Source organism: Typopeltis vanoorti, chromosome 19 (genome assembly GCF_054136105.1).
Source record: "Typopeltis vanoorti isolate ZY-2024b chromosome 19, IOZ_Tvanoo_1.0, whole genome shotgun sequence".
NCBI lineage: Eukaryota > Metazoa > Arthropoda > Arachnida > Uropygi > Thelyphonidae > Typopeltis > Typopeltis vanoorti.
Genome location: NC_143567.1, coordinates 64,870,485 through 64,880,220, shown reverse-complemented (window position 1 = coordinate 64,880,220; position 9,736 = coordinate 64,870,485).

Here is a 9,736-nt window from a genome sequence, read left to right as displayed (position 1 = left end):
TAGAAAGTTTCAGAAGATAAAGTCTGTTGTGATCTTTTAAAGTCACGTATGAAGAAATATTTTTTTTACCTTTTTGTTACTTTCCATGAATTTCAAAGTAAAGTTTAAGGAAAGAAATGGATCCACTCTCCACCCTTTAAGGTACTAAAATTTTAAATGGTTAAAAAACACTAAATTATTATATCTGGCCATTGGAGTTGTTTTCCGCAAAAATTTTGTAAATACTTTTACCTAACCAATATGTGCACTCTAAGATCAGATAACATTTGAAAGATTGAAATGTATAATATGGAATGATGCTTTACCGAACTATGAAGGTTGGAGAGTCCGAAATAGCTTGAAGAAGTTCAATGTTTGATCTTTGCATGGTTTTTTGATTATCTCACATTCAAGGTATATATTTCGTCTTCATCTCACTTTCTGTTAACCTTTTAGATCCAAGGGACTATCGCTGGACGTCCCAGAAGACACATAATCCTCATAGATGAGTGCGAAATCAGTTGAGTGCTTTCATTTTATTTTTGAAGTTGAGGTAAGTTACTTCATACAAGTGAATTCATGGAGCGAAGTGCAAGTAACAAGTGCATGGCTCTATCAACGTTCTGTTCTTAATAAAACTATTTGAACTATATAGAATAAATTGAGACGGCTCTTTCACAATAGATACGCTAATTGAAGCAGCAATTCTGAGATAGAAGAGGAAGTAGTTTAACAGAGCAGTATTCGTGATACGTTCGTGACAAGTGCACGGCTTCACGAACGTCCTGTTACTAATTAAAATCATTCGAATAATGGTTCTGAGAAAGAAGAATAAGGTATTGTGTTATTCAAGAAATGTTACTTATTACTATTATTGTATGATACCTTCATGGAGTTCAAAGTCTCATCATGGAAAGGCACACAACTCTGCTACTTATTGTTGTTGTTAACGGGTATCTCCAAAAGAATTTATGTCTGTAAATTTCATGTATTGCCTTTCTGGTTGTTCAAGTATTCTCACCAACTTCAATATTGCAATATCCACCAAGAAATTATGATATCAGCGAGTGACGTCCTTAATATGTTTGTAGGAGTATATCAAAGTGCATATGATTTGAAAGCGAACGCCTTTGATAACAGAGAATCATAGAAGGACGTTTGTTTTTACACGGAATTGCATTAATTCCAGCTGCCATGTTTAGGCGAACATCACTCAGGAAATTTGCAATGATACTCTGTAATAATGATGGACTGCATATAGACATATTAGATCAACTCTATTATTTTATGTGCACATCATATCTCAAGGGGATATCAGTACCCTTGATCTGCAGGTCTGTTAATCCCATCTTTATAATCTTGTATATATTCCCCAACCACTGTTAGTTTTGCAAGAAAGAGGTAAAAACTTAAGTTTCAAACAGGAAAAAACCCAGCTTCTTCCACTGGCTAATTCACCGTTAGATGAAAAAGCCGTTATAAATGCCCCCCCCCCCCAACACACACAATCCTTCTTCCGGGAAATACATATCTAACACATTATAAGGAGTGATTAATATCTCTCTGTGCATGTGGTTTTTTCTATTTCTATCTTAAAATTATTCCCCCCCCCCCCAAAAAAAAATGAAAGATTTACGCCGTAAATATGTCTTAAACTTTATCTTAAAATATCAGTGACCATTCCCAGTTCCCAAGATGCAGTTTTGACAGGAGGATTAGCAAAATTTCACAAGTAATCTTATTCTGTTTATTAAACTAATGTTATTTATGTAAAAATACGGAAAAAGAACTGCATCATTCCTATTTTTCGGTCTCTTATAAGAAATAAAAATGAAATTATGCTTCACAGGTAACCAGGGTAATTCAATGGATTAATGGCAGATTGCGAGGTGAAAAAAAAAAAAAAAAAAAAAAAAGTGATGCTAAAACAGAAACGTAAGTTGGCAAGAGGATCGATCATATGAAGTGAAAATGATGATTCTCATAGTAAGAAAACTATGAGGATGTTGTCTACAAAAGCTGTTCCCAGAAACTAAGCTGATCAGCTAGAAAAACAGAAATAGATTTTTCTCATAAAGAGGTGAATGAAGGGTAATGTACGCACAACTTCGCCAAAGGTATATGCAAGATAACTGTTGTGGTTTACTGTAAATAAATGAACAAATGGAAGATCTCACCTTATACTTATGCAAACGATGTTGAGTCAATTATTATTATTATTATATTGTAGCTCCTTATTACTAATTTTCGGCATTCGTCGCAAGGGAAGCAAGCACCATTGGGGACTTCACAGTGAGATTTCCTCACAGAAATTTATCGATGTTTTTCAATAAAAATAATTTCTTGTAAAACAACAGTGTTGCTGATGTTTCTTACATCTCTTTATGAGCAGAATGGCGATAATAGTCTGAGCACAGGTTAAAACACGATTATTCGCTTAACTTTTCCCCTTCTTGATAAGATACAATCGGTTTCTTAACATGATATTTTTCAGCATTCACTTCATATCGATTTCCTTTCGGAATGTTTTCTTCACTCAAGATCTATGTAACATTGATGTTATAATAATAGTTTTCCGGCCTCAGAATGTTACAGTACGTGCACCAGAGAGTTTATTATTATTATTATTATTATTTTCAAAGTATGGGTGGTCTGAAAAGTTCTTGGCCTCGACCATGGATGGCAACACTATCGGCAAGACATTTTTTTTTCTAAGTTGATACATCTGTCATAAGCATCCACGTGAAATTGCAAGTCATTCTATCAAGTAGTTTGTTTTCTATAGCTGAAGCAAAAGTGTTGTCTGTAATCCCATGAAATGGATAAAAATGAGTATAGTACAGTTATTCGATTCTTTTTTAAAAGATTTAACGCCAAAAGAAATTCATTCGAAGTTCATAAAAGTTTATGGGCACTCTTCTCCTTTGTTTTCAACAATTAATAAATAGACTGCCGAGTTTAAACGTGGCCGTACCAGTCTTGAAGATGAATCCACGTGAAGGACGTCCAAAAAGTATAACAACACCAAATCATTGATCGAGTGCACAATATGGTATTGGATGATTGACGAATCAAAGTGCATGAAATTGCTGAGTCTATAGGAATTTCAAAAGAAAGTGTAGGATATATTTTGCATGAAGAATTGCAAATGAAAAAGCTTTGTACAAGATGGGTGCCGCGCTTGCTCACAGCAGATCAAAAACGTACTCGCATGAAAATCTCTGAACAGTGCTTGGAGCGTTTTAACAAGAATAAAACTGATTTTGTGCATCGATTTATTACTATGGATGAACATGGATTCACCATTACACACCAGAATCCAAACAGTAGTCAAAACAGTGGACAGAAGCTGGTTGTTCAGCGCCAAAGAAGACAAAGTCGGTTCCATCAGCAGGAAAGGTCATGGCATCGGTGGTTTGGGATGTTTATTAATTATCTTGAAAAGGGTAAAACAATAAGCGGGGAATATTATTCCGATCTTTTAACCCGACTAGATGAAAAAATTCGAGAGAAAATATCCGGTTTGCAGAAGAAAAAAATTCATCTTTCATCAGGACAATGCACCTTACCACAAAGGTGTTTTGGCAATGGGAAAATTAAGGGATCTGCACTTTGAATTGTTGGAACATCCACCCTGTTCCCCAGATTTGGCTCCCTCGGACTTCTATCTCTTCCCAAAACTAAAATTCTTCCTCCCTGGTCAGCGTTTTTCTTACTCAGATCTTACTGGGAACCACTACAGGGACGGGATAATGATGCTTCAGCATCGTTGGAATAAATGTATTAGTCTCAGTGGAGATTATGTTGAAAAACAAAAATAATTTTGAAATTATAAATTCGTTTTTTCATTGTTAGAGTGAGAACTTTTCAGGCCACTCTCGTATCTTCATGGTGTCAAAATTCTCATCGCGGGCGATCTATTATTCAGATATTACGTATATCTCTCCCTAAACCCATTCACTGATGAACAACTCACAACCACCTTTGGCAATCGGTTCCACTCATTCATTACCTTACAACCAAAAATCTCGTCCTGAGAGCCTTCCTACCCACACACACACACACACACACACACACACACACTCTCTCTCTCTCTCTCTTACACAGTTTTCGGTGAATAACTCCTAGTTTTCTCCCTTCCTGCCATGCACCAAAAAAAGTCTTCAGTGTGAGTCCCATAAAACCCTTTAATAACTTATATGGTTCTATCATGACTCGTCTTCTTTCTCCTATTAGCTAGTTTTCCAATCACAGACATAGGAGCATTTCAAGTGTGTTCTTCAACTACAGTATATGTGCTATTTTGGCTATCTTAATAATATGTCCACAATCACCACCAAGTCACTAGCCCCGTCACTTTCCTATAGATCAGGGGCACATTCTCCATTAATTATTATTATTATTCGTGACACCTCCAGGGAGTTCGAAGACTCATCGTGGGAGGATGTACAACTCCACCTCTCCACTACTATACCGAACTTCTACTACCAAGCATCTACACCAACGCCATCTATCGCCCAAAACCACTCTCACAGCTAGTATTTTTTTGTATGTAAATTGTCTGAAGGGCCGATTTGTCTGTATGCGGGATGAAAAACCCTGCTACCTCCGTATGAGATCGGCTAACTCACCTTCAATTGAAAAAGTCCGTATAAAGATTCCTCCCGTTACGAAATTGAGAGAGAAGTAATATTTATTTGTTAATAAATGCATGCATTTATAAGCATTCCATTTAGGCTTTTATTTCTGTAGACAGAAGACGTCTTAAGTATGCGCGGCAATAATTGAGCTTTGCGTTGTGTATCGAAGGCCGATGCTTGCTCTTCCAGTCAAAGCTACCTTGGCTTGTTCGGGTGTCGGAGCTTCCAGGTCCTCGCTGTAGCACTGTGATTTCATGCGCGCGCATAGCCATTTCCGCTCCCTTCACGTCGTATTAAACACAGGCCATACGCAGTCAAAGCAGCTTTGGCCAGTGAGCTTCAGCCAGCTTTTATAAGTGTGCGTGTTGCTTGGGAAAATTAAGTTACAACCAACTTTTTGTGACGTTGTTATTGACCAGTTGATAAAGAAGAACCATAGGGTAGAATTTGTATTCAAGTAACTAAATTGAAAAAGATAAAATATCATTTGTAAAATAAATGTTGTATTTGTATGATTAAATGTACATAAATTTCTAAAAATATAGTTTTAAATGGTCAGTAATTCATTATTCCGCTAATCAGACTTCAATCACACCTCTCACTACCTGAATGATATCAAGAGCAAGAGTGAATTTCAACACCAGCATTCGCCACTGGCTCATATCCATCAGTATAGTATAGTATGTAATCTCTTGTGATCGGCTTGTGATCTCTTCTCTCCAAAGTGCAACTCACACTTGATCACTTTAAACTGGCAGCCATTTATCTTTGCCCATACTGCTAGTCTTTTAAGTTTTCTGCAGGATCTCTGTATCAAAACATTCAATTGCCACTTCTTTTCCCAGATTAGCATCATCAGCTCCTTCACCAACTATTCCTCGACTTCAGTTCATATCACCAAATTCATATCCATCCTCATTTGCTCTAATTTATGCACAGAGTTCTATACGAAATATTATAAAATTCCTTTGCACAAAGTCTAGCATTATTACTGAGTGGCTATTTCCCTTATACAACTCCATTGTCATTTATCATAAAAAAAAGTAATGAAATTATTAAATCAAGACCTACTCTTCACAAAACCACGTTGCCCCTTCCTCTCCACGCAGTCCCGAGTTCTCTTTTACCAATTTCTCGAATAACTTGGAAGATAGTTCAGCACAAAACATGAGAACCGAAAAGTATCTGGAATGTGGTGTGTTGTTGTAAACATAAAACCTCATTGTTATTTATCTAAGATGTTTGATCTTGATTAATCCGTTAACTTGCAGATACCCCTGCGAACAGGGTAACTCCGTCTCTACACTCGCCTACATAGGCGATTATTTTTTACGGATTGAAGGTGTAAATAGGGAAAAAAAGTCACTGAAGACTCACAACAGAGCATTACGAAAAGTTTTGCTGCAGTTAGGCAGATACGAGTGACTTTGTTCAAGACGTGGCTGAACAAATATCTCATGACGAAGGACCATCAGAACACCGAAACATAGCAAGGACAATTTGAAAGATGGAATCTTGACAATGGACAAAACCGTTTGGATATCTTTAAATTCCTTCTGAATTGATATTATTAGTGAAGCATAGTCTTATGAAGGCACTGAGTCACTGACCAGATTAATTTTTGCACTCTAATTTTTCTGATACATGCACAGTCTTTGTAGTATCATATAGTACTATACCCTGTTGAAGTTTACAATTTCCTTCGAACTAACACAGCTGGCAACAGAATTAAATAGAAATGCTTACTATTCCTTTTTGCATCGAAAAAAAGAATTTTCCATCTAAATCACAAAAATCTCACTGAGTAACATCACTGGGACGACGCTTAACCTATTAAACGACATTCATTCATCTGGTATGTCCAAACACGTCAACTTAATAGGAAGCACGTATTTTATCATTCAAGATGACTTTCCAGAGATTTTCAGTGCTTTATATGCAACACAAGAAGAACTTTTGACAGTACATTAGAACAGGCAAATTAAATTCTCTAATGCTTTATATTCTCCGAAGGAAGTAGGCGCGGCCCTTTCAGCCCTATTCAACTGTTGGAGACTGACTAGCAGTCAAACTCCTTTAGCCAGTCACTGGTAGCTCACCAGTACCGTCGACAAGGTGTAGCATAGAGGCAGCCTGCCTCACGGCGCGGCTTAATAAGGGCCCTCATTCAGCCATACTGAGGTAGGCGCAGTTGCGGAAAGACGTTTTTCCAACTTAAACTAATTAAAAATTATTTGAGAACAGCAATGACCCAAGAAAGATTGATTGATCTAGCAACTATATCGATAGCGGCGGAAGTAGCTTATAATTTAAATTTAGAAGAGCTTATAAACAGTTTTATTGCGCGATATCCCTAGAGCAAACATTTAATTAATATCATTATGTAAACGTTTTGCATTAAAATAGCAATTGGAGATTTTCTTATATTTTTGTCTTATAATCCATCAGGGGAGATATTAAATTGTTTGCCTCAGGGCACGATCTAATTTAGCGATGGCCCTGTAGCTCGCGCAAAATATAAATGAATTTTAAACGGCATCCAATAAAGAAAGTGGGGTAGACAACTACCACCATCTCGCAGTCGCTGTCCTTAGCTCAATATATTTTGCTGTCTGAAAGAACCCTCTTTTAGACAGTAATATATAATGTTAGGGTTAAGGACTATGGGATGGCAACAATTGTCTGCCATGCTTTCTGCCCGGATTCTGTTTAAAAATCATTGGTAGTCTTAGGACAACTATCATAATTTGGCTAAGGTTAGGGATTAGCTGGTGTCCAGTTTCGAAAAAGTTGAGGCTAAATCACCTCGCCTACTCTCTTCTGGCCATAAATGGCATTAATATATTAAATTTATTTACAAAACTGATCTCATCAAGGAAATAGAGAATATACTGAGGTAACAGACCCTACCTATTCTGAAGTAAAACGGATACAAGCAATTGCATCCCACCTTTGCTGCGAGTTGCCTAGGGATGCATCACTTTACCTTAGTCCTGAAGATATTTTCAGGTGCAAACTTTGTTTGCTTACACTTGGATAAAGGATTAAACCAAATTTATTATAGTCTAACCAAGTGTAAAATGAACTTCCAACATTATTATACTTGTGTATAAGTACAAAACGTACTTATTACACACAAGTCATTCGATTATAATCATAGAATCCGCAAAGGCTCTGGCAGATAACGGGACATTCAGTATACTGTCAACACTGTTTCCAATTGTAAATATGGACAAAAATTATAAATTATTTATAGAAATAATAAATGTATATATTAAAACCTTGTCACTATCAGTGTCATAAATATCAGTTCCCACTTCATGCACGTAAAACATGAAACTCAGAAAACAAAAACAGAAACTCATGACAAATGACAACGTTCAATTGAATTGCTTCACACAATAGCCAATCACCGCCACTAACGACCTCTGTGTGCGACTGTCTCAGCGCACACCCTTTGCTGAGACAATACTAGATTTCTTCTACAAGAATACACATTTCTTCAATTGTGCTATGGAGGAACTAAATTGTGTTTAATTTCAGGAATCACACGAAGCCAGGAAACAATTAGAAGAGTCTTTAATATGAATCAATGTAAAAATATAATATCGTTGTTATTGGTGTTCTGTGGGTGTGCACCGCACACTTAACACACCCGGGAAAAAAATATAAAAATAAAAATAAAATAAATCAGCTAACACCTTTCATTCCCTTATAGGGAGTAGGTGAGGCCTTTATACCCTATCTAGCTTTTGGAAACCGAGTGGGAAGCTCAATCTCCACCGATAGCCAATCAGAAATAGCTGGCCTATGTCTATCACTAATTACAGGAGGCTACTGATGAAGAGACCACTAATGAAGAGCCCAGCAAGAAAGTGCTGCCATCTCTTGGTTCTTAACTCTAACTGGATATGTTACTGTCTGAAAAATAATGTGGGTACTACGGACGACGGGCCAGCTGGTTTTTACTCCAGGAAACTTGGGTTTTTCGTCTTGTAAAGAAAGAAAAAATTAAAAAAATGTATATATATAATACGATGGGGGATAGAAACTTGATATTAATGATAGAAATGATAGAAACTATTGCCATCATTGATGAGTCTTGACTCCAGCAGGTGTTTCTATAATAATAATAATAATAATTTTTTTTTATATGATAATATTTTTATTGATCTGCTAAAATAGTTACACATACTATAAACATCTTAAGTGACATTGCAACTTATAATTTTACAGAATTCAGCACAAAGTGCTACATTTTCTACATTGAATTTCAATTAACATTTTTAAAAAAACTTTTTTGCCTCTATATTATGTATTTACAACACATGTTCTTCTAATATTTACAATAAAGATTATACAGAATTTTTGAATATAGAATATACATAATAATAATAATAATAATAATAATAATAATAATAATAATAATAATAATAATAATAATAATAATAATAAAAATCAGCTAACGCCTTTTTATTCCCGTATACGGGGAGTAGGCGAGGCCATTTAGCCCTATCTAACTTTTGGAGACTGAGTGGGCAGTTCAATCTCCACTGGTACCAATCAGAGATAGATTGCCCAAGGCTATCACTAATTAAGCGGTACTCAGTGAAGAGAGACGGCTCAAATGTGCCGCCATTTCGTGGTCCCTAACCCTAACACAATCTATTTAATGTCTGAAATAATGTGGGTTCTACGGTCGATTTTCTTGAGTTTACAGGACGAAAAACCCGAGTTTTCCGGGAGGAAAAACCTGCTTGCCCGTGCCAGAGATCGACTAACTCGGGAACCGGTCGAAAAAAGGCTTAGAAAAATTTCCTCTAGTCGCCTACTAGACTCGAAACCAAGTCTTCCTTCGTGCGGCCAAGCGCCGTGGTTGGCAAACGCCACATCCACTGAATAATAATAATAATAATAATAATTTATTTATTTATTTTTTATGTCTCAGATAAATTGCATACATAGATGCTGTAATAATTATATATATATAATATTTATAACACATTACAATTGTGAATAACAGATACTTTCAAGTTGATAATTTTCTTCCTCGAAGCTTAGCAGAGCTGAGCTTATCTGAGGAAGATAATAGATGACAGAGGGTGGTGGTTTCGTGG